Consider the following 26357-nt stretch of genomic DNA (forward strand, 5'->3'; position numbering starts at 1 on the left):
CAAGACTATCTTTATAACCTTTTATGGAAGCAATGTTAAAAGTCTAAATTTGAGGCCCTCTGTGAATGCTTGTCTCCAAGCCAAATATTTTTCCTGGTCCTCTCCCTGACTCCTGTCTCACCCTTATTCATATCTTACATGACAGATGAATGTGGGGAGTTAGACGCCACTTCCTGCCCTCTGACTTCAGAATTAGATTAACCAGGATCAAGGCCTTTCCTGCTATAACTGGGTGGTATGTAGGCTTTTGAGTGGTATGCACATATGCACACACACAAATATGTAAAGAGAGATTTACATTATGATGCAAATGTAGGGGGGGAGGAAATAATGCAAGACTGAATCTCATTAGCTCTATAAACAGCTGAAGGCTGTTTGAGACTTCCAGGCGAACCAGGCTTGCAGAGGCTGCAGAAGGAGGAGGGGGATCCAGTAGCCACCTCTACTTCCCAATTTCAGTTTAACTCATCCATGCTCAGTAGAAAGAAGCTGATCGTAAGACAAGCAAAAATGGATGATTTCTTACCAAATGGCCCTTTGTGGCCACACACATGACCCCAATTTACAGCAGCCTGTGGTGTGGCAGCCTGAACAGAGACCCAGAGGGAGCATTGTCCCAGGTTCCCCTGGAAACAGCAACACAATGCATGAAGGGCTTGATGGCTGCTACCCGGGTGCTGCTTGCAGAACTTTAAACACAGGAGCCTGCCAGCTCCCCAGGAGGCTGAGATGAAAGTCTTACCTAGACTAGAGCAGACCCTGACCTTTCAAAGGCCCTTTTATCCTTGGGAGTCTGTGATTTTGATGTAGTGCTGAGTATTTTTCAACTTCCTCTTGGAGTCAGTAAGTATATGAAACATAAGATCTTGTTCTGCACTAATTCTGCCCTGCAGTTTGAAAAATGGAGAAGTAATACTAATCTGAGCATGATGAGAAATTTAAAATGTTCTGCTTTGTCAATCTAGGGGTTTCAAATGGCTACAAAGGCATAGGGGAGGTAATTCACTGGTGCTCTGTGCATCACAGGAACCCAGCATATTTTTCATGTGATGGAGTTGTTGCGGAACACGGTTTTCCGTGTCTTTTATTTATTTATTTTATTTTTGTATTAATTAATATGTTAATTATTTTAGAGGAAATGAAGTCATTGGATAGCAATGACAATATGGTTAATATTTACCAAGTGCATTCTACCTTAGTAATTCCATTATTTCTTTAGGCTTTAGGGTTCAATTGGGCTCAGCTGTGTGGTTCTTCTGCTTCCACTGTGTCTGCTGGGGCTAGAATCTCCAAGATGGTATTCTGTGTCACAGCTGGGTAAGTGGAGCAGCTTGGGGTTGGCTGGGCACCTCTCTTTTAAGGTGATCTCCCCTAGAGGACAGCCTAACCTCTGTATGTGATGACTCAGGGCTCCAAGGGCAAGCATCCCAAGAAGACAAACCCTTATGTACAAGCACTCATGAAGACTCTGCTTCCATACCACTCATGAGTAACCCAGTGGCCAAAGCAAGTCCAGAATCAACAGGGCTTACATACTGGAGGCATGGTCCTTTTGGGGCCACCAGTATAACAGTTAACCATACAAGCCATACACCAAACCATGCATTGGTGAAGAGATACTTCCATTCATCTTTTTTATAAATCAGAACAATACTATAGGGACTGGGGTTGTGGCTTAGTGGTAGAGCACATGCCTAGTGCATGTGAGGCGCTGGGTTCGATCCTAAGCATCACGTATGAATAAATAAAAAATAAAGGCATTGTGTCCGCCTACAACTAAAAAAAAAAAGAATTTTAAAAAACAATACCTATAAATAGACTACTACTTAGCATTTCTGTCCTAAAATTTAAAAACTGAGGCACAGAGGGGTTAAGTTACTTTGTGAAAGACACACTGGTAAGACATAGCAGAGCTAGGATAGAATCCAAGACATCTAATCTCAGAGCCTGAAAGCATAAGTTCAAGAATAAGAATGGAGACTGGCCCTGCTGACTCAGGCAGACCCATGCTGGAGCCCAGGCCCAGGCCCAGGACCACCCCACCAACTGTCAGACACAGATGCAGGCCTAGGACCACCCCTGCTGACCTGCACAGGAGCCTAGGCCAAGGTCAGACCCAGGAACACCCTGCCAACCCACAGACCCACACCGGATCTCAGGCCTAGCCCACCTCCATCTTGGGACACTGCAGCCATCTCCATAGCCCTCTCACACAGTAGCCTTCACCTTGGGACAATAGATAGGGCCTGGAGGCAGCTGCACCTCTAAAAAGGCAGCCCACCCTTTCAGCCCCATCTCTGAAAGTGGCTGCAGCCATCTTGGGACACCCCCACTGCTATCTTGAGTTAACTCCACTATTGCCACCACCACCTTTAGTTGCAATAGCATTTATCATGGGACCCTGGCTGGGGACTGGAAGCCCAACACCAAGGTGAGGTACAGGTAATCAGCAGGGACACTACAAGATTATAGGATAGAAACTATAATACCTTAGATCTTCACTGCGAGAAAGGAAGACACATAGTGTGAAAACAAGGGAGGAAAGTGACCCAAACAAACCAAGATACTACAAAAACAGATCCCAAGGGCAGCAGTTGATGGGATGTCAGAGAAGGAGTTCAGAATGAACACAATTAAAATTATTTGTGAATTAAAGAATGACCTAAGTGAGCAAATACAGGCAAAAATTGATCACTCCAACAAAGAGATAAGGGAGCTAATACAGGTAACAAAAGATTACTTCAAGAAAGAGATAGAGATTCTGAAAAAAAAATCAGAAATCCTTGAAATGAATAAATGAATAAAAAATGCAATAGACTAGATCACCAACAGACTAGATCACTTGGAAGACAGAACATCAGATAATGAAGACACAGTACATAATTTTGAAAATAAAGTTGAACACACAGTGAAGATGGTAAGAAACCATGAACAGAACATTCAAGAATTATGGGACAGCATCAAAATCCAAATCTGAGATTTATTGGTTTAGAGGAAGGCACAGAGATTCAAACCAACGGAATGCACAATCTCTTCAATGAAATAATATCAGAAAATTTCCCAAATATGAAGAATGAATTGGAAAATCAAATACAAGAGGCTTACAGACACCAAATGTACAAAATTACAACAGATCTACACCAAGGCACATTATAATGAAAATGCCTAGCATACAGAATGAGGACAGAATCCTAAAAGCCGCAAGAGAGGAATCAGATCACATATAGGGGGAGACCAATTCATATCTGTTGGTAAAGATGGTTCCACTGAGCGCTTCTCTTCTGGGAGCTCAGGTCCACGACGCACTGAATGGTGTGAGAACCATTACCTCCAGTCCCTGTGAATGGCGCAAACTTTGGCGCACCTCCAATCCCTGAAGTGGTGTGAACTCTCAGCCAATGAAGAAGTAACAGCCCACTTGCCTTGCTCCTCCTCATCCTGTGTTAAGCCCATAAATATCAACACCCTGTTCGTGCTCTCACTCTCACTCTCCCCCTCTCCCCCTTCCTCCCTCCCTCCCTCTCTCTCTTTCTCTCTCCCTCTCTCTCTCTCCTCCCTCCTCTCCCCCCTCTTTCCCCCCCTTCTGTTCTGCGACTGCCTGCTATGGTCCTGCTAATAAAAATCTCAGACAGGTTTCGGCTTGTTGATTTTACAGAGCTTTTTCCACCGTTCCTACATTGGTGCCAAAACCCGGGACGGGAAGGCGGAACACCGTTCCCAAACTCCGAGCCCAACCGTTCCTGTTGCAGTCCACTCCTCTGATCGCCTGCCTGACATCCACCACTGGCCTGCAGATTGGTGAGTTCCATCCCATGAGCGCCTGAACCCTAACACACCAGAACGAGGGAATTGGCTGTTGAGTGTCCGGCAATCCCTCCAGGTATTTTAGGTGGGGAATGCACCCCACTCAGATCCATCTGGGTCATGGTGGACCCCAGACACTCTGCTAGGACACCCCTGGGAATCGACCACCTGGGACATAGGATTAATTCTCCCTTTCTAACCCCTCCATCTCCCCTCACTCTTGGCTCCTGTGGACAGGTTAGCATAGTTGCTACAGCCCGTCTCACCCAAGTTCGGAACTCTGCGCTCCTGGAACTCCCGATTACTTCTGACTCTTTTGTTCCAGTCGAAAAACTCTCCTGATGTCAGGTTACCCACAGCCCCGTCCCTATTTGGGTCTCACAGATCACACTCTACTGATGATGACCGGGCAGTGCTCTCTGTATTTCCCTGCGGTGGTCAGTCATTTTGGGGACGCCCTCTTGATCCTCCGTCCACTCTAGAGCTTCAGGAAGCTCTTTCCGGCCCGGGTTTTCTCTCTCTCTCTCCCTCTCTCTTACTCTTTCTCTGACTCCCATCTCGCCCTTCCAGCATGGGAAGTTCCTTGTCCCTCCTGGCCGATTCTCCCTTTCGGTGCCTCTTAGATAATTTGAAAACCCTGAGCTTGGCCCCTGATATTAAACTGAAAAGGCTCATAAAATTCTGTACCCAGGACTGGCCTACATACTCCTTAGACAATCAAAATGTTTGGCCCACTTGTGGGTCTCTGGATCCCAATTTATTCTGGGATCTTTTAAATTACTGTGAGTGATCAAAGAAGTGGAACGAGATTCCTTATGTGGAGGCTTTTTTCTTGCTTCGATCTTATCCAAATCTCTGCACCTAATGCAAACCTCAACAGCTACTCCTTGCTCTCAAACCTCCTTCCTCCTCTTCTTCACTCTCTGCCTCCTCACCTTCTCCTCCTCCTTCCTCTTCTCTGCTCTCCGCTTCTACTTTTGACCCGGCTAATGAACCGCCTCCATACCGCTCTCTGCCGCCCTCAGCCCCGCTTTGCCCTGTCGAATTCTCTCTCTCGGTCTCTTTCCTCTACAACTCTTCCATGTCCTTCCAAACCTGCGCCCCTCTCAACCCGGCAACCCCGTTACCCTTTCAGGCTCAAGGTCAAACACAGTCCCCATTACATAAATGCAGGGAAATTCTAGAAAATTTCCTCCCATGCCCAACTAATATCATTGAGGGACCTCTAGACCAATCTGATTACACCTTGGTTCACTGATGGCAGCTCCTTTTTGCATGAGGGGATCAGAAAAGCTGGATATGCCATAGTGTCCCTATCACGAGTAAAAGAAGCCAATCCCCTGCCTGCAAATATCACCAACCAACAGGCTGAGCTGGTAGCTGCAATGCAGGCCTGCAAATTGGCAGTGGGGAAAAATCTTATGCTTTATACTGATTCCAAATATGTTTTCCACATTCTCTTATCTCATACAATTTGGAATGAGAGCAGTCTCCTGAACTCAAAGGGAACCTCTATAACCAACTCCACATACATCACCCAGCTACTACAAGCCTCCCAGCTTCCTAAAAAACTTGGAGTTGCCCATTGCAGATCATACCAAAATGACTCCTCCCCCGTCACACAGGGGAATTCAAAAGCAGATCAGGCAGCCAGGTCAGCCGCCCTTTCAGACCCCACCGGATCTCTCGTCACCACATGCTCTCCATCATTACCCAATAACGGAGACCCACCTAAACATGCCCTCTTTACTTACCTCCACTCCATTTTCCAAACCAGTCCGCAGACTCTCAAAGCCTTTCTTCACTCTTTCTTTACTCTGACTCCCCAGGATAAAGAAGTGGTATAGCAAATCACAACCTCATGCCAGATATGCAAAAGAGTGAATCCCAATACATCTTTAAAACCCGGAACCTTCCCTTCTCATCAGGCTAGGGGCCATATTCCCTGGGCAGATTGGCAAATCAACTTTACCAACATGCCCAGACTAAAAAACTTCAAATACATACTAGTTTTAATAGACACATTCTGGGGTTGGGTAGAGGCCTTCCCCACCTTAAATAAGCGGGCTACCACGGTGACTAACATCCTCCTAACCAAAGTAATCCCTCGGTTTGGGATACCCACTTCAATCCAATCTGACAACGGGCCTGAGTTTGTCTCTCAAGTAACCCAGAATGTGGCAAAGACATTGTCCATCCCATGGCACTTTCATTGTCCCTGTCGCCCCCAAGTCTCAGATAAGGTTGATCCAGCCAACCACACAATGAAAGATTTCATAATGAAACTATCTTTAGAGATTCATTTAGATTGGGTTAAACTCCTCCCTCTTGCCCTACTACACATGTGGGCTTCACCAAAAAAGCCATCCCTTGCCTCCCCCTTTGAGATAATGTATGGTTGTCCCCTTCTCCCCCTGGAAATCTCACCTGAGCCTTGGCCCCTCCCCAACCAATATGGCCTTCCCCTCCTCTTCCTTATATGCTCTGAACTATGGAAGCAACAAGATTTGTCGCTTCCAGATCCAGTGAACTCAGCTGCCTCCTTTCCGCTCAAACCAGGAGAATGGGTCTACTTTTCTTCCCCAGGGGAAAGATCCACTCTAACTCCAAAATGGGAAGGGCCATTACAGGTAGTCCTGTGTACACCCAATGCTGCAAAACTCCAACAGGAAGGAAAGAAACCAACCCCCTGGATTCATATTTCTAGGTTAAAACCAGTGGCAAGCCCTCCAGAGGACAATCCCACCACAGCTCCCAACCTTGCAGGACCCCCACAATCACCCAGATTTACCTGTGAGATATCCCCAGATAACCCTCTCAAGTTCCGTTTTTCATAGTCATGTACTACTCTCCCTCCCATTCCAGAGGAGAAGAACATACATAAGAATGGGCCTCCTGATAGGATCCAGGAACCCACAGGAACACAGTACACCCACGCTCTTTTTAGAAACAACTACAGGAACAACTAGAAAAAAGAAAACAGCAATTGGCACAACAATCCTATTGGGACCTCTTCACAAACCCTGTCAGCTGCTGGATTCTCCTGATTCTGGGACCTCTAGATGGTCTTTTTATTCTGTGCCTTCCTTCCTTGCATTTTAAAATTCCTTCAAGGACAAATTAACAAAATCTCTAACCAAACTTTCAATCAGCTCCTCCTCAGGGATTACCAGTTACTTGCCAACGAGCTGGACAACACTCATGTCCACACATCCCAAGAAGCCTCCACAAGTGCTGAAAGATGAAGATACCAAATGACAACTCCACTGATGGGCCATCTCTACCCCACCATGCCAAAGAAATGAGCCCTTGGTTTTCAGCTTTATATGTTCTAATCTGCCTTCTCCTGGGCATAGGCTTTTTTCTACCAGCCCTACACACTGGACGACATGCCAGAAATTAATGATGTTTCTTTTCATAGTTGCAGGGCACATTCATGGACTTCTTCCCAGAGGAAATCCATGCCTTCAGTGCATGGATGTGGAACCTCCTGGCCCTCCTTCTCCAACCAACTGACCTCCCTCCCTCTAAATGACACCCCTACTCAGCAGGAAGTAGCCAGATCGAGTACGACGCCCCCAAACCAAAACAAAAAAGGGAGGAATGTTGGTAAAGATGGCGCCCAGAGCACTTCTCTTCTGGGAGCTCAGGTCCATGACACACTGAATGGCACCCGAACCATCACCTCCAATCCCTGTGAATGGCACAAACTTTGAATGGTGCACCTCCAGTCCCTGAATTGGCACAAACTCTCAGCCAATGAAGAAGTAACAGCCCACTAGCCTTGCTCTTCCTCATCCTGCCTTAAGCCCATAAATATCAACACCCTGTTTAGTGCTCTCTCTCTTCTCCCCTCTCCCTCTCCCTCTCCCTCTCCCCCATCTTCCTCCCCCTCTCCCTCTTCTTCTCCCCCTCTTCTCTCTCTCTCTCTCTCTCTCTCTCTCTCTCTCTCTCTCTCTCTCTCCCTCCTTCTCTTCTGCGACTGCCTGCTACGGTTCTGCTAATAAAATCTTGGATAGGTTAACAGTTGTTTTGACTTGTTGAGTTTACAGAGCTTTTTCCACCATTCCTACAGTATCTCAGCAGATTTTTCAATCCAGACCCTCAAGGCCAGGAGATCATGGAACAACATATACGAAGCTCTGAAAGAAAATGGATGCCAACCAAGAATCTTATATCCAGCAAAACTAAGCTTTAGATTTGATGTGGAAATAAAAACCTCCCATGATAAACAAAAGTTAAAATAATTTACAACTGCTAGAAAGCCTGCACTACAGAATATTCTCAGCAAAATATTCCAGGAGGAGAAAATGAAAAACAACAATGAAAATCGGCAAAGGAAGGAATGACACTAAGGGAAAGGCCAATCAAGGGAGAAACCAAGTCAAGTTGAAAACCACAAATAAACCAAAATGACCGGGAATACAAATCATATTCAATAGTAACCCTGATTGTGAATGGCCTAAACTCATCAATTAAAAGACGTAGGTTGACAGATTGGATTTTTTTATAAAAAGACCCAACAATATACTGCCATCAGGAGACTCATCTCACAGAAAAGGACATCCACAGACTGAAGATGAAAGGGTAGAAAAAAACATACCACTCACATGGACCATGTAAGCAAGCAGGGATTTCCATCCTCATATCAGATAAAGTGGACTTCAAACCAAAGCTAGCCAAAAGGGATAAAGGACATTCCATATTTCTTAAGGGATTCATACATCAACAAAACATAACAATCATAAATATCTATGCCCCAAATGACAGAGAATCTATGTATATCAAACAAAAACCTTCTCAACTACAAGAACCAAATAGACCACAACACAATAATACTGGGCGACTTTAGTACACCTCTCTCACCACCGGATAGATCTTCCAAAAAAAAAAAAAAAAAAAAAAGCTTGGGCTGGGGATGTGGCTCAAGCGGTAGTGTACTCACCTCGCATGCGTGCGGCCCCCGGTTCGATCCTCAGTACCACATACAAACAAAGATGTTGTGTCCGCCAAAAACTAAAAAATAAATGTTAAAATTCTCTCTCTCTCTCTCTCTCTCTCTCTCTCTCTCTCTTAAAAAAAACAAAACAAAGAGACTACAGAACACAATAATACAGCCAATAACTTAGACTTAACTGATACATATAGAATATGTCATCCTTCAACAAGCGAATACACTTTCTTCTCAGCAGCACATGGATCCTGTGGCATATGTTATGCCACAAAGCAAGTCTTAGCAAATACAAAAAAATAGAGATATTACCCTGCATTCTATCAGACCATAATGAAATGAAATTAGAAATCAATGATATAATTAAAAATAGAGTCTACTCCAACACCTGGAGACTAAACAATACACTATTGAATGATGCATGGGCAACAGAAGACATCAGGGAGGAGATAAAAAAAATTCTTGAAGGTAAATGGGAACTCTGATACAACTTATCAAACTCTATGGAATACTATGAAGGGAGTGCTAAGAGGGAACTTCATAGCATGGAGTTCATTCATTAAAAGAAGAAGTCAACAAATAAACAACCTGACATTACAACTCAAAGCCCTAGAAAAAGAGGAACAAATCAACACCAAAAGTAGTAGAATTCAGGAATAATTAAAATCAGGGCAAAAATCAACAAAATTGAAATAATTCAACAAACTGACAAAATAAAAAGCTGGTTCTTGTAAAAAATAAGTAAAATTGAAAAACCCTTAGCCACCCTAACAAAAAAGAAAGAGAGAGAAACTCAAATTACTAAAATTCATAATGAAAAAGGAAATATCATGATATATACTATTGAAATACAGAAGACAATTAGAAACTATTTTGAAAATTTATACTCAGTAAAATGGAAAACTTCGAAGACACCAACAAATTCTAGAGGCACATGATGAACCCAAATTCAGTCAAAAGGACATTCACAACTTAAACAGATCAATTTCAAGCAAGAAAATAGAAGACACCATAATAAAAAGCCTACCAACCATGAAAAGCCAACCAACCATGAAATGCCAAGGACAAGATGAATTCACAGCTGAGTTCTATAAGACCTACAAAGAAGAATTAATACCAGTACTCCTCAAATTATTCCATGAAATTGAAAAGGATTTTTACCCTTCCAAACTCATTCTGCAAAGCTGGTATCATAATGATACCAAAACCAGGCAGTGATACATCAAAGAAATAAAATTTCATACCAATATCCCTGATGAACATTGATGTAAAAATTCTCAATAAAATTCTGGCAATTGCATACAAAAATATATTTTAAAATAGTGCACTATGATCAAGTGGGATTCATTCCAAGGATGCAAAGCTTGTTCAACATATGGAAATCAATAAATATAATTCATCACATCAATAGACTTAAAAATAAGAATCATATGATTATATCAAATGATGCAGAGAAAGAAAGCATTTGACAAAATACAGCATCCTTTCATGTTCAAAACACTAGAAAAACTAGGGATAGTAGGAACATACATCAACATGGTAAAAGCTGTATATGATAAACCAAAGGCCAGCATCATTCCAAATGGATAAAAATTGGAAGCATTCCCTCTAAAAACTGGAACAAGACAGGGATGCCCTCTTTCACTACTTCACTTCAACATAGTCCTTAAAACTGTAGCCAGAACAACTAGACAAAAGAAAGAAATTAAAGGGATATGAATAGGAAATGAAGAACTCAAACTATCATTATTTGCTAACAACATGATTCTATAGTTAGAGGATCCAGAAAACTTCTAGAATTAATAAATGAATTCAGCAAAACAGCAGTATATAAAATCAATCAATACCCATAAATCAGATGCATTTGTATATATCAGTGATAAATTCTCTGAAAGAAAAATTAGAAAAACTACCCCGTTCATAATAGCCTCAACAAAAAATAAATAAATAAAATACTTGGGAATCAACTTAACAAAAGAGGTGAAAGTTCTATACAATGAAAACTACAGAACACTAAAGAAAGAAATTGAAGAAGACCTTAGAAGCTGGAAAGATTTCCCATGCTCTTGGATAGGCAAAATTAATATTGTCTAAATGGCCATACTACCAAAACACTATACAGATTCAATGCAATTCCAATTAAAATCCCCACATCATTCCTTATAGAAATAGAAAAATGCAAATCATGAAATTCATTTGGAAAAATAAGAGATCCAGAATAGCCAAAGCAATTCTTAGCAAGAAGAGTGAGGCAGGAGGCATCACAATACCTGACTTTAAACTATACTGCAGAGCAATAGTAATAAAAAAAAAAACAGCATGGTATTGGCACCAAAATAGACATATAGACCAATGGTACAGAATAGAAGATACAGAGTCAAAACCACGTAAATACAGTTATCTCACACTAGACAAAGGCACCAAAAACACACATTGGAAAAAAAAATAGCCTTTTCAACAAATGGTGCTGGAGGAACTGGAAATCCTTATTCAGAAAAATGAAACTAAACCCCTGTCTCTCACCATGCACAAATTTCAACTCAAAGTGGATCAAGGACCTAGGAATTAGACCAGAGACCCTGTGCCTAATAGAGGAAAAAGTAGGCCCAAATCTTCATCACATTGGATTAGGCCCTGACTTCCTTAAGGAGACTCCTAAAGCACAAGAAATAAAATCAAGAATTGATAAATGGAATGGATTCAAATTAAAAAGCTTCTTCTCAGCAAAAGAAACAATGAGGTGAAGAGAGAGCCTACATTTGGGGAGCAAATTTTTGCCACATGCACATCGGATAGAGCACTAATCTCCAGGATATGTAAAGAACTCAAAAACTTAACACCAAAAAAACAAACAACCCAATCAATAAATGGGCTAAGAAGCTAAACAGACATTTCTCAGAAGAAGATATACAATCGATCAACAAATATATGAAAAAATGTTCAACATCTCTAGTAATTAGAGAGATGCAAATCAAAACTACTCCAAGATTTCATCTCACACCAGTCAGAATGGCAGTTATTAAGAATACAGACAACAACAGTGTTGGTGAGGATGTGGGGAAAAGGCACACCCATACATTGCTGGTGGGACTGCAATTTGTTGCAACCACTCTAGAAAGCAGTCTAGAGATGCCTTAGAAAACTGGGAATGGAACCACCATTTGACCAAGCTATCCCATTCCTCCATCTGTACCCAAAGGACTTAAAATCAGCATACTATAGAGACACAGCCACATCAATGTTTATAGAAGCTCAATTCACAATAAATTGTGGAACCAACATAGATGCCCTTCAGTAGATGAATGGATAAAGAAACTGTGGTATATATACACAATGGAATATTACTCAGCATTAAAAAAGAATAAAATTATGGCATTTGCAGGTAAATGGGTGAAGTTGGAGAATATCATGCTAAGTGAAGTAAGCCAATTCCAAAAAAACAAAGGCTTAATGTTCTCTCTGATAAGTGGATGCTGGTCCATAATGGGGTGGGGGCTTGGGAAAAATAGAAGAACTTTGATTGGGCAAGGGGGAGGGAGGGAAGGAGAGGGAGTATAGGGGCAAGAAAGATGGCAGAATTCGATGAGCATTGTTACCCTAGGTACATATATGACTGCACATATGTGGTGCAATACTACATCATGTACAATCAGAGTAATGAAAAGTCATGCTGCAATTGTGTACAATGAATCAAAATGTATTCTGTTGCATATATACCTAACTAAAATAAATAAATAAACTTTTAAAAAAGGAAATGAAGAAAAAAATAAAGTTCAATGATTCCAGAAGGAGGAGGAGGAGGAGGAGGAGAAGAAGAAGGAGGGAAAACTATTAACTTCAAGGGGACAATGATATCATAGAAATATTCAGGCAATATTTGATTAGAGGATTTATACACTTGATAACTATAGGAGAATTTTGTCTTCCTTTTTAAAAGAGAAATCATGTGCATTTTACCTCCTTAAAAAAATATGTGCCTCACAGTGTCAAGAACACTGGCCTGATGAATCCCTTTGACCTGGGTTAGGATCGGCCTTCTTACCTCCCCCACTCCAAGGTGTGAATGAGAGTGTCTCACTCCAGGGAGGGTCCAGGCAGGAAGGGCTCACTGGTCAATGCTGTGAGCACAGAGCACCAGCATGTTCTCAAGGCAGGGTGCCTGTAGCATGGGCAGGTACGCGCTGCCCAGAGCTGGCCATGGTGAGACACGCAGGTCCAGGGGTTGCCTCTCCTCCATGAGTCCTGCAGAATGAGCAGGACAGGGAGCCCTGACATAGGACAGGCCGTCACCCCTGCCTATGGCTGGGAATCACCAGAGCAGAGTGGGAAGAATGACTGGTTTGCTACACCTCATCCTAGGAGCACCAGAAAAATAGACGCTATGGCTCCCAGAAGACCGTGACAGGTGCCACCACAGGGCCATCTAACTAGCCCATCCCAACCTGACCTGGCTCTAGTGTCCCATCCAGCTCTAACACTCTTTCATGCACCCCCAATTCGGCCTGTGAGGATCAACTATCCCAAACTCCGTCCTGTGCACAAAGCCACGTGGACACCAGTGAAGATGGGAAAAGTGAGAAAACAAAAACCAGTTTGTTGCAGACAGCTTTCAGACCTTGGTTTCCATTGTCAGGTCCCGCTGTGGCTGTCTGCGAGGTTTGAGGCAATGTACGACTGCAAGAAAGGGCTCCAGGGTCTTTCTCGGGTGTCTCAGTGATGACTCTTCCCATGATCTACGGCCACAGCTCTACACCTGAGTCATGGTGGCTCTAAATGACAGCCAGTATTATGAGCAAAAAGATAAATCCCTGACTCTCTTATCTGGGAGGCAGTTGGGGGATGGGGAGGATGTTACTTACCCAAAAGCACTAAAATGACAGGGAGGTGTCTGTGTCAGAAAAGCTGGAATGCCCTCAGATGCTGGCACGTTATCACACACACCTCTTCCCCTTTCCAGATGGCTGAGGAAGGCTGCAGGGGGAGGGAATGAGTGGGAAGGACGCAGGCAACCCTGCAAGCCCCGCTCCCTCCCTCTGCTGCTGGCCGCTGCTGCCCAAATGCTCTGATAACTCAAGGCTACTCTTCCCCAAGCACAGCTTGGTGTTGGTTTTTGTTTTTTAAGATCATTTCTCATCATTCATTAAATGCATTTATCACCATCCCACAGGCCTGAGTAACTCCTGAGAATGGTTCATCCATACTGTGATATGGCTTCTATCTCATTAGCTGTGCCAACTCAGGTAAGTGATTTCAACTCTTTAAAGCTCAGTCTTGACACCTGAAAAATGGACACAAGATACCTGTGGCATGGTGCTACTGGGGGAGCTAAACTTAGTCACTGCCCCTTCTTTCTTTCTGAAAGATGCCTCTGGCATCTGAGGTGGAGAAGTCTGGTGGAGGTTGCTTCCATGGTCCCCAGGAGAGATGCTGGGCCAGCATGAAGAGACACAGAGGCGGCAGGGAGGAGGCCACCCCAGACACACGAGGGATGCACAGCTGATGGAGCATGGAAGAGGGCATCGCGGGAGCCTGGAGAGAAGAGGGACCACCACGTGTCTGCCCGGATGAACCGGCAATGCTAAGACCCCCTGCAACTGTCCTCTCTTGATCCAATCCCTGGTTTCGCCTGCTTTCAGGACCAGTGGCTTCCTGAGTCCCGCTCACAGCACCAGAGCAGTGAGGAGCCGCTATCCCAGGCACCATCCCAGGGAGACACTTAGTTCGAATAGCATTGATTTTATCAGTGATTACACTTCATCTAGTTCGCAAAAATATCTGGAGCAGTTCATAAATATTAAAACATCTTGAAAATATGACAATTTTTTTTTTAAAAACCAGAACAAAAATATTTAAAAGAGGTCAGAGAAATAGGGCTGAGGTGGTGGCTCCGTGGTAAAGCACTTGCCTAGCATGTGTGAGGCACTGGGTTCGATTCTCAGCACCGCATATAAATGAATAAAATGAAGGTCCATTGATAACTAAAAAGTATTAAAAAAAAAAAAGAGATCAGAGAAACAAATGTCCCTGTGTCCTGGAACATGGGCTGGGCTGTAAAGTGGGGGTGGGAGACTAGGAGGATGAAGGAAGAAAGCCCTGGACTGCTTGGGCTTGCCTGTTAGAAGAGAGAGCGTTGGCAGGGACACAGCCTTTGAGAAGGTCAGCAAGGCTGTGTACCAGATGGAAGAATCCAGAATCCAAAGGACTCCTGCAACAGGTGTTCAAGTGAGCAGTGGCTGCAGTTCACACATGGGATTTGTGTTTGGGGCGTGTGTCTTTGCCCTGAGAAGACGTAGCATACCAGGTGATTTCTGAACAAATGCAGCGTCTGTACAGATGCTGGTGACTTGGAATGGCTCTACTTAAGATTTTCCAACTGTAAGACAGTGCAAAAGCAGTAGGCACTTCATAGCAGCCATATTTCTCAGTACCCTGAGTTTTGAATTCTGATCTTTTCCAGGCTAGCGATATGTGGTAGGATACTCTTGCAATGCTGGGCAGCGATATGGAGCTCCAGCTCCCAGTCAACTGGGAAATTATTTCGAGGTCACCCGGGCATCCTCAGCGTGTTGCTAGGCTGTAGCATGTGGCAGGAATGCATTTCCCACTTGTGCAATTTTCGATTTATACTAGTTTTATTAGGATGTAAGCCCATCCTTGATAATTCTTCTTTCTTTTTTACAATTAAAAATTAAATAAAAGAAGGTCAAGCAAGACTTCCTTCCTTGGATTAGAAAATGCCAAGGAATTTTGGCTGCGGGCACTTTGGAAGCTGCGGGGGGTGGGGGGGGCAGCTCTGCTGCAGTGGAGCTGCATGGGATGGGGCTCCTGGGATCAGACACCCTCTCCAAGGGCCCCTGCGGTGAGTGGTGGTCATTACTGGACTCCAGTACTTTTTGGAAGACAAGCCATCAAATGAGTGGAGATTTAGCTTTGTGATTGATGCAGGCAGGAGATGGGAAGACAGACGTGGAACAAGCTTGAAAAATACACAGGAATAAGATTCCTATTCAGCAATAAAACCGAACAAAGGACTTGGGCGTGCAGAAATGCATGAATATAAAACAGGCTAAATCAAGGAAGTCATGCTTGCCAGGTCCCACAGAGCACGGACCGTTTACAAGACACTCTGGAAAAGACAACCCCACCAGGCTCAGAAGTGGGATCAGGGTGGAAACAGATTGGCCGTTGCAGAGCCTGGGCTGGGGGAGGGACTGAGTAGAAAGGGGTGGGGAGCGGGCCCTGGGGCCTTTCTGTCTGGACTGCTCTTCCTCCTCGGAGCTGAGCCCTACAACAGGTGAGTTTTGCTGTACACAAATCATACTTCCATAGACCACACTTTCCCCGTAGAGACTCTCTTTCTCTCTCTCTCTGGTTGGAACCAGGGTCTGTGGGGCAGGCTGGGAAGGGGCCACTGAGATTGCAACTGTGTGCCCATGGAGCCTTGCAGCAGAATGTATTTGCAGAGAGTCTGCTGTGCAGAACATTTGGAAACCACGGGTGGGATTCACCCCTGCGCAGAGCATGGGTTGCTCCGGAGGGGGAGGGTACTGCCCCCTCTGTTTGGGGTATTGTTTTGTTGTTGTGTGCTCTTTTCCCAGAGCTAGCTTCCTGAGAGAGAGAAAGCAGGTGAGGAAAACAACCACAAAAGGCTCCGCATATTAGTTTTCCCTGAGTGACCCCAAAACATTTTCTGTCCTTGGAGTGCGGTCTTCAGAACTCTGGGCTCTCTAAACCAGGACACAGGTCTGACCATGGTCTGCCTGTCCTCCTGACAAGGCAGCTGAATTGTGCTGTGGTGGGGTGCAGGTGCCAGGGCATGATGCCTGGCTGCACCTGCAGGAGCACCTGCCGGGCTTTCTGGCCCTCAGCATCGACGTAGAACAGCCAGGAAAGGGCTTTGGGAAGTTCTGCCACCTGGGCGCTGGCTGGTCCATCACGGCTGAGGCTGTGAATTGGCTCTAGTGACAGACAGGACGGCTCTTCTCAACCCAGGGGTGTGAAAGGCTTCGTTCTGCACACTCCACTCGCCTTTCCACCCTGTCCCCAGGCTGTTCCTGCCTCCCTCTAAAGTGTCAGCTGTGAACACTGCAGGGTTTGCTGGCCAGAACTGGCCAAGGGTATGCAGGGGAAGGTGTGGAGTTCCCTCTTCCTGCCTCCACGTCACACCAGGTGTGCAGAGTACTGTTCGTCCATTGTCCCTGAAGTCCAGGCCTCCAGCCCATCGTCCTCTCCTGGGCTCCTGGTCCCTCAGCTCTACCTGCTCAGACCTACATGTCTGCCCACACTCTCCAGGAACCTCGCCAAGGAGCCATTAGAAGTCAACATCAGACACCAGCTCCTGCCTGGGCCCCCTTTTCACAGCTGTCCTCCCAGGGAGTGGGACGTGACATTGCAGACAGTAACACTGCCACTCCTTACCCCAAGTTCCACATGATTTCCCAGTCTCCTTAAGACCAAGTCCTAGACTCCTTGCACCCTTCCCATGACCTGTCTCCCCATCTTCTGCTACCTTCCCTTATCCACCAGGTTCCACTCCTGTCCTGCTTTTCCCCATGGGAGCCATTGGCACCTGCTGTTCTCTGCAGGTGGTTCTTACCCACAGGTTGCTGCAGCTGCTCATTCTGCTAGCAGGAAAGATGCCACCTCCGCAGGAGGCTCTTCCTGGCCAGTCTGAGGAGAGCAGCCCTCGCTTCCATTACTCCACTATACATTTTTTGGCAGGGGGTAATGGGGATTGAACTCAGGGGCACTTGACCACTGAGCCCCATCCCCAGCCTTACTTTGTATTGTATTTAGAGACAGAGTCTCACTGAGTTATTTAGCCCCTGTGGTTGCTGAGGCTGGCTTTGAACTCGTGATCCTCCTCCTCAGCCTCCCGAGCCACTGGGATTACAGGTGTGCGCCATGGTGCCTTGCTCCATTTTACTTTTTAAAAGCCCTTCTAACTGTCTAAAATGACCTTTGCCCTCACAGGTGTGCCTGTCTCTCCTCCACACTAACAAGGCTCCCAGGAGGCCAGGCCTCTGCGTTATCAACCATTATACGGGTCAAGATTACAAGAAAGAAATGAGCAGACAGACTCAAGCTGAGTTAGAGTGAAGGGGTCATTCAGAAGGACAAGGACAAAGAGGGACAGCACAATGCCCTGGGCTAGTCCCCAACTGCAGGGAAACCAGTGCTTGCCAAAACTCAGAGACCGGCTGGGCAGGGGCTATGGCCCTTAGTTCCAAGCCAGCAGCCTGGCAGGGAGGCAGGTTCACTGGTCACTCTCCTCCTTCCTAGCTTCCCAGTGTCCTTGAGGGATTCCATCATGCAGTGGGAAGTGGGAGTCCACGCAGATTTGCCTGCTGGGATGCAGAGTGGGTCAGAGACCTAAGACAAAGCTCACCAAAGCCACCGTGTTCTACCTCGCCAGCACGCTCCATTCACCCAGGCGTGTACAGCAGGCAGCCTGGTGTAGGGTCTCGGAGAGGAAGGTGTGGAAGGAGCACACAGGGCGATGGGGACAAATGAACAGCCCTCCCCAGGTCCCTGCCTGGCCCCTCATCAGAGGGAGAGCTCCTGTGGCCAGGAGGCCCATGTGTTCTGTGCCAAGGACATTGCTGAAGTTGAAGGACAAGCTCTATTTATGTGCAGCCTGGAAACAGGAGCTTGTTTTGCATCGTGTGTGGGGATAGAGTGGGCTTAGGTAACACATTCTGATCTGTCCATGGAGCACATGCTCTCCGGGCTTTGTCGAGGTAGGAGCGAAGCCACCCGTTCACAGGATTACAGCCAAGTGGGGAGGAGCCACATCATGACACACTGCTGCCATCGATGTGTGGAACGCCATAGGGGTATGCGTGGAGAAGGGACATCCAAGCGGACTGTCCATCAGAAAGCCTCTTGACGGCCTGCTGGGAAGGGGAAGCCATAAGGACTCACAGCCCCTGAGGACGGACATCTTGCTTCAGTAGCAGATGAAAGCTGTAGTGTGCTTGGGGACCAGCTCCACGCGGATGCTACATTACTAAAGGTGGGTTGGGAGCCACTTGTCAAAAGGGTTGGAACATGAGGCCACAGAATTACTTGATGTGATGAAAACCATGTCAGAGCAGCCTCCCCACGTGCTCCCGGGAGTCCAGACTGAAGGAGGAGCAGACCCGGGACAGCCGTGGAAATGGAGAAGCCAGCACAGACAGCTGGGACACACAGCACAGCCGTCCTGCCTGCGCCGGGCCAGATGGCGCCACTCTACACATGGTGCAGTGAGAAACAGCTCTGAGCTCTGCGCTGCTGCAAAGTTAATTTCCCAACACGCCTTTCTCTCTGATCCACCCTCTACATTTTGGATGGATGCTTCCGGTTGCTTTGCATCTCCTTTCTTATAGGAGGAAAGCAAGTCCCCCACGTGTGCTAACATGTGGGCTCCAGCCCTTGTGGAGGGCCCTCGTGCTGGTGACACACATGGGTACCCTCCAAACAAGAATAAAATCAGCAAGTACGTGTCGTCCGGGGGTTTTTAAACTTCAGGCCTGTAGGGCAGAAACTTGAGGCGCCAGGGGAGGACACATTGAGAAATCTAGCTTCTAAATGAGATCTGCACAAGATGGGGACAGGGATGTATCCAGCGTCCAAGGAGCCTTCTCTACGTGCCAGGCTCTGCCCTGGGCACAGACACACCAAAGACAGATTGGATGTGGCCTCGGTGTCCATGAGGGGCCAGAAGTGACAGCAGCACATGTCCACGAGAATCACAGAGTGTCAGGGACCTCGCAGGAGGAGCTGCTGACCTAGGCAGGGGCCAGGGTCACAGGCACACTGTCATAGCGCCTTCCTGGTGCCTCTTCAGGGCTCCAGCCATCTACAGGGGATGCTCCAGGTTGGATGTGGCCCAAAGGGACAGAAAGGCTGGGCTGTCAGTCCTCCAGGGTTCCTCCCAGGGTCCCTACAGGCTGCTGTACCCCTACTGAAGGAGGCCACTCCTGTGGGATCTGGGAAGAGCATCTGCACACCGATGTTTCCTGAGTTCTGTGACCTTCTGTCCGCCGTCACCCCATTCCTTGGGGTGCTGGCAGTGCTGTGAGTCATGGGACACTGTCTGTCACTTTCTGGTTTCCTTATATCTGCTCACATCTTCATAACTGGTTCCTTTAACCATTCTCCCAGTTACCCAGTGACCAGGTGCCACCTCTGTGCTGCTGGACCTACCCCTGATCCCCAGGGAGAGGCCATGCCTGACCTGAGTGTAGATGGTGACAGTTATTTGGTGGGAGAGAGAAGAGTCCAGGTGTAGAGGGAGAGAGCACGGTGTGTTCCAGCAGCCATGGTGGCCAGGAGCCTCTCCTCCTCCACGTCTCATCCCCAGGTGTCGAGTGCCAGGCTTGGGTTTTACCACCAGATCTCTGACGCACCTGCACCTCTCTACTCCACTGCCCTCGCTGTTTCTTGCCTCAGTTGCTGTGACAGCTCTGCAGTTATTGCCTCACCCTATGCCAGCCCTTCATCCTCCTCATGGTGTCAGCATGGATGTGCAAGGACCCTGGGTAGGGACCCCCCACCTGCCACCCCTCAGGGAGAGGTCTCCGCCACCGAGGATCCCTGCCCTCTTCTCTCCACCCTAGCTGCTGATCTCTAGGTCTTAGAAGCTCCATCTTTACTCCATACCTGGCGTGCTGCACAGAGCACAGCAAGAAGCAGGCACCTAGGAAATGTTCATTGACTGGTTAAGGAACTGTAGGTAATTCAGTAGGGACACAGTGAGCAACGGGGAAGAAAAGACAAGGCACATCACGGGACAAGACATGCAGGACCTGGGTGAGCCAGGCTGAGGAGCACCCAGGACAGTTGGGAGCCACAGAGAGCCCTCAGCAGGGGCGAGGACCAGACCAGACACGCACCCTGTGCAGCTCGTCCGAGCAGTCTCAGTGTGTCAGACACAGCAGAAGACCCCGATGACAACCAAGGACAAGAAGAATCCCAGCCTTTGACAAAGTGAGGCAGGATGATAGAGGAAAGCACAGAGATCCCACACGAAAAATCATCTGAGTTCAAGGAAATGAGTAGCTGTGGCTTGTGGAAGGGATTTGCAATCATCGTGATGTATCAAAACATGTGAAAGACTGCACACACTCTACAGCCATCCTGGTCATCCACAGGGGACTGGTTTGAGGACGCCCCCCGCCTCGTGGGTACCAGACCTGAGGAGGCTCGAGGCCACACATGGGGTGGTGTCTGCCTGTATCTGTGCACATCCTGCTGTGTGCGACGATGACTCTAGATTACCCACACCTGCTACCATGCAAGTGCCTGTGAGAAGCTGCTGTCCTGCATTGTTTAAGGAACAAGGAGAAACGTGTCCACACGTTCAGGACAGATGTAAACTTCCCCTAAACACTGTTGCAGTTGGTGGAACCCACAGATGCAGAATCCATGGGTATGGAAGGCTAATTTATCTAATTTCTTAAAAAAATTAGAAATGCTTCTTATTTTTAAGGCCAGGAGAGACATACATTAAACTCTCAGCAGGAATTTGGAGATGTTGGAAATACAGGTAAGTTTGACCTCCTCTCTAGATTATCTCTAGTCTTCTTTGTGTTTTTTAAACTGTGAGAATGAATAGTTTTCTGACAACAAAATTTCTCATGCAGAGACAGAGACATGGGTGAGATCTTGGCTGGGCTGTGATTGTCCACCTGAAGATACAGAGCTTCCCACCACTGACAAAACCTCAGCTCATCCATGTGGCCTGCAGCAAATGGGCCAAGGTCACAGACAGGGACTCAGAAGGTCGAAACCCACTGGGGCAGAGATTGTACACTCTGTGCTGTCTCCTCAGTGCCTAAACCTGGGCCCAGCACATGGAAGAAGCTCAGGATGCATCTGTGTGATGAGCCAATCCCAGTTCCACATTTGTTAACTGTGTGAGTTTGAGCAGGTTAGCTCATCTCTCTATGCATTGACAATCTTTTCTCTAAAATGGAGAATCATAGTAATAATGAATACAGAGATTCGTGTGATTACCTGAGAAACACCCACAAGCAACATGCTTGCCTTGTAGGATGTCCTCCAAGCGAGTGCAAAAGTGAAGTCAGGTGATTTTGATGAAGGATTTCCCCTGAGAATTGCATTTCTTATCCTCTAGCTTTCAGGGACGGGCACCTGTTCGCCAGCAAAGGGCCAAAGGCCCACCAATGTGTCCTTTTAAGATATAATAATAATGATGATGAATGTGTACTGATAAGCCGAGACTGCATTATTACCCTCCTTATAACAACGCTGTTGCAAAATGCAACTGGAAACTTTTTTAATGAATGAAAGACACCTGCATGGCCAAGTTACCAACAGCCCACGAATGTCACAACGAGGTCATATTTCTCTCATCGGTGTATTATTATTCCAATGGGAAATTTGATTCAAAACTTTATGCATGAAGCTGCTCCTGTAAGTCAGACGCGGGGGGGTGGATACAAAACGAAATCTGAAGGAGAATGAGGGGTGCCCTTCAGACCCAGGGTCAGGGAATGGAGAGACAGGAAAGAGGGCAATGGAGACAGAATAATCCAGAGGGCAGTGCTCTTCCCCAGCCAGCTGGCGAAGTGGGTGCTTAGGAAGCTGCTAACATGTGACCCAGCAGGATGAACTCCAGGCATCAGGAGGAAAGTGGCAGAGACTTGCAGCATCAGATCATTTTCCAAGTCAGGAGCCTGAGGTTAAAAAAAATGTTTTTAAAAATATGCGGCTGACAGCAGGCAGCAGCCGAGGTGGCGTTTTCTCCTCAATGTCTGTAGCGTCACGTCAGAACTGATCTCGGTTTTGCTGAAATACCTAGTACACAAGCTCCCAAAGAAAAACAGTAATAATGTGCAAAATGTAAAGATGTTAGTGGGTTTTGCTCCAAGAGTACCCAGAAAAAAATGTCAACCACTTGGACAAATAGAAGGCAGAGGCAATGATCAGAGTACTCCAGTGGGTGTCTGCCTGCCCAGGGATGGAGCGCCTGTCAGATCCAGCCATAGGTCTCTCTGGGTGCGAGATTGTGAGTTATTTTTATCTTTTATATATTTTTTGGCATATCTCTCTATTTTCTTTTGTTTCTACAATGGGCATCTACAAATTATATCTCTAAAAGTCAACATGATTTTTCAAGTCCAGCTATAAAAATTATAAAGTCACATATTGAGAAATTCCAAGAAAATAATTAAAGGTTTATGATGAAGTTGTTTATAAAAATGAAAACTAGAAATACTCTAAATGTTCAATACAAGATTAATTAAACACACTTTACTCTATCCTCGAATGGTCGTTAAAATTATTTAGATTGGTACCGACTGATATGAAAGACATCCACAAATACATTTTTAATGTAATATATAAAATCTGTAGAAGAGTATATATGACATAATTTCGTATTTTACAAGATTAAAAATAGTTCTTTTTTAAGGCCAGGAGGAATGCACAATAAGGTAGCAGTGATTTGGGGGGTGCTGGAAACACAGGACATTTTTAATTGCTCTCTGGATTTTCTTTCTAGTCTTCTCTTTCTTCTATGAATATCCGTTCTTCTTTAAGCAGGAAACATTTCCCCTGGACAACAGTTCTCTGAAATCCTTGTGCTTTGGACTGGAAAGAACATCATCACCCTAAGATCCCCAGCTGCAGGCTTGCCTGCAGGTGCCTAGTGCCACCTGAACCACAGGGCTCAGCCCTTTGATCATGATGGAGAGGAGCACTGATGTTGGCAGACTGAGAGCAGAGATCCCAACTGGCATTGTGAGACACTGAACACCATGATATCACCTGTTTCCTTAAAAAACCAAGCATCCTAAAGGACCATCTGGACAGGTGTGGTGGTGCACACCTGTAATCCCAGCGACTCAGGAGGCTGAGGTAGGAGGATCACAAGTTTGAGGCCAGCCTGGGGAAGTTAGTGAGGCTCTAAGCAACTTTTAGAGATCCTGTCTCAAAATAAAATATAAAAAGGGCTGTGGATGTGGCTCAGTGGTTAAATGTCTCTGAATTCAATTACTGGTTAAAAAAAATTCTGTGTAATTAGCAGAATGTTCTTTGGACAGACAAAATGCAGAAGCTTCAACAAAAAAGTAAGATGAGCGGGTGGAAGGGCCTCTCTCCCTTATAGACCAATCGGTCGGAACCAAGTGGTCTGGTGAAGTCTCCCCAGCATCTTGCTTCTTCAGTGATTTTCTGAATGCAGGGGTAAAAAACAGACTGCCAGACCTCAGGGAATTTCACTCATCTGCCACCTTTCAGGAGCGGAAGCAAGACACTAAAAATGAATAGGGTTTGTTGGGACCCAGTGGTTATTGAAATAGTACATTTGTTCCATCTCTCGCCTACAATGTATCTGGTTTCTTGTCTAGCTACCCCAAAAAGGAAAAAGAAAAAAATAACTTCAGCTAATATTTACAGGACATGAAACAACTCCCACAGACCTTGATGAAGGACATCTGGTACCAGCTGGGGAGACGGGGTGTTCCTCTGCACCCAGCCTTGCACACATTTTCAACATTTGTCTGTACCGTCTTAAACCCAGCAAAAGCCTCTTGGTGACCTCCAAGAAGAAATACTTCATTTTCTCCCATCCTACCTCTGAGTTGGATTCATCTCCACACAGACACGTGGAAAGATAAGAAAACAGACCCGCACAGGGGATGAGAGATTGCAGGAAAAGTTGATGCCTTCAAGGGGTTGCTGTCAGTGCTTCTTGCTCGTGCATATTTCTCTCCAGATGGCTGGCCAAGTCCCTGAGGAGAGACCATGCTCTGCACATCTTAGAGCCCCCACACGGAGTCTGGTTCCTGGTGGGAACTCAATGAAGATGTCCAAAGCTGCAGGCTGAGGGCCACTCAGGGTGAGAGCCAAGAGCAAGAAGGGCCACCCCTGGGGAACAACAACTAGAACCTGAGGGCTGCTGCTCTGCAGTGCCTGAGAGATGTGACTTGGACCTGATTTTGCCACCAAGGTCCAGCAGCACAGGAATGAAGCCCGAAGCGGTGTCAGGTGGCTGCCACGGCCGATCAGCTTGCCAGCTTCTGAGTTGTCCAGAATGAAAGGAGGGAGGACTCAAAGCAAGTCCCACCCGCTGCTCCCTGCCAAGACCGAGACACTCGGAAACAATTGGGGAAGTTGCAACAATTACACAAAGTCCTTGGCCCCTTGCTTGTGGGTGGCATAGATCTCTGCCACAGCTGCTAAGTCCTGGCAGGCTTTGAGAGGGCAGAAAGGACACTGGCCTGAGCACGTAGATCTCTGTATTAAGATGGGTGTCTCACTGCTACTTTGAAAATGCTCTCAACTCTACATACTTCTCTACGATGTTGACTTTTGCAGTGGACATTCTACATTGTAGAAGACATCCTTCTTTGTTTCAAGAGGTAGCCCATCTGGATATTAATGTGTTTGTGGTAACAGTTAAATATAGGAGATTATTAAGTCAAGGAGCCAGGGTCACAGATCTTTATTTCAAAGACTACCGCAATTGTTGCAAAAACATGTGGCCTCTTACATAAGGGACAGTGGGAAGGGCAGTTCTTGAATGTCTGTACTGAGAGCGCTTAGGGACCACCTGCCGGAAGTACAGGCAGAGGCCCGAAGCCGCAACTGCAGGCATCTGTCATGACAATGGGTGGGCACAGAAGCCCTCTGACAGTGCCTGTCCTCCGCCTCTGACCTGTCACTGCTTTGGCTTATCCTGGGCTTTGTGGCGATCCTCAATCCTCCCAGGGAAAGTCTGTTCAGTTTCAGCATCTGACTCTCAGATCAGCTTTCCGCTCTCCAGTGTGTTCAGCACAACCTGCGATCTGGGCGGCCGTGGGAGTTCTCACAGCTGTCTCTGACGCCCCCTCTGCCCTGCACCGCCCACACCCCAGCCGCCTGCACCTCCCCCTCCCTTACCTGGGCACTGTGATGCCCATGGAGCACCTTTCATGTTCCTTGGCCGTGTCCAACCCAAATTCCTCAGCCTGATATCTCTAGATTTCATGATCTGACCTGCCATTCTTAGAAAAATGAAAACAGTCCTTTTTGTTCTTGCGGAAGTTAACGATATAACACGAAGCCTTCAAGAAGGGTCCTCGTGATTAGGGCTCCCCAAACACCGAACCACTCAGCAGCTGCTCCAGTGGACTTTGGGGCAAACACTGCCCACTAAGCAATGACTGTCCTTGATTCTGTCCAGAAACAAAAGTCTTAGGCTCTTCCCAAGGACAGCCCTGCAGGGGGCATGGGTTCAAATCACGGTGGCTTGCAGGTGACATTGCCAGGTAAATATCTTCCTTTTGGAAGCAAAGGATCAGGAATATCTTTCAGCATTCTGAAAGCTTTGCTAACTAAAGTAGAAAGAGCCACTCTAACAGCCAGCCATTGGGAAAGACTACAGGAGGGCAGGCTGGTCCACAGCAGGAGAAAACTCCATAGGCACACCCGAGCCCACGGCCGGCCGCTGGGTTGCCTTCTGCTGGAAGGTGGCTCTCCCTGGCTCTGCACCTTGTAACTGAGGCCTGTGGGGGGTGTTTTCTCCTGGGGCTTTGAGGTCCTAGCAGTTGCCTATCACAGATGAGAGGGGTTGGTGGCAGCAGACTCTGACCCTGAGAGACACTCCCTG

General features: G+C 46.5%; 2 long non-coding RNA genes across 3 annotated transcripts in view; both read right to left on the reverse strand.

The window, feature by feature from the left end:
- The window catches only part of LOC144253316 (uncharacterized), a 75225-nt gene that overhangs the window by 46419 nt on the left and 2449 nt on the right, over positions 1–26357 (reverse strand). The gene's annotated exons all lie outside the window — the stretch shown is intronic.
- LOC113175566 (uncharacterized) lies at positions 22103–25969 on the reverse strand. 2 transcript variants are annotated; one of them, XR_003299991.2, is made up of 2 exons: positions 24342–25969; positions 22103–22440 (listed from the first exon to the last, which is right to left on the reverse strand). It is a non-coding gene; the product is annotated as an uncharacterized LOC113175566 (long non-coding RNA). The 2 variants fall into 2 exon arrangements; XR_013343265.1 differs by having other exon boundaries at positions 24187–25969.

The sequence above is a fragment of the Urocitellus parryii genome, chromosome 2 (assembly GCF_045843805.1).
Source record: "Urocitellus parryii isolate mUroPar1 chromosome 2, mUroPar1.hap1, whole genome shotgun sequence".
Classification (NCBI taxonomy): domain Eukaryota; kingdom Metazoa; phylum Chordata; class Mammalia; order Rodentia; family Sciuridae; genus Urocitellus; species Urocitellus parryii.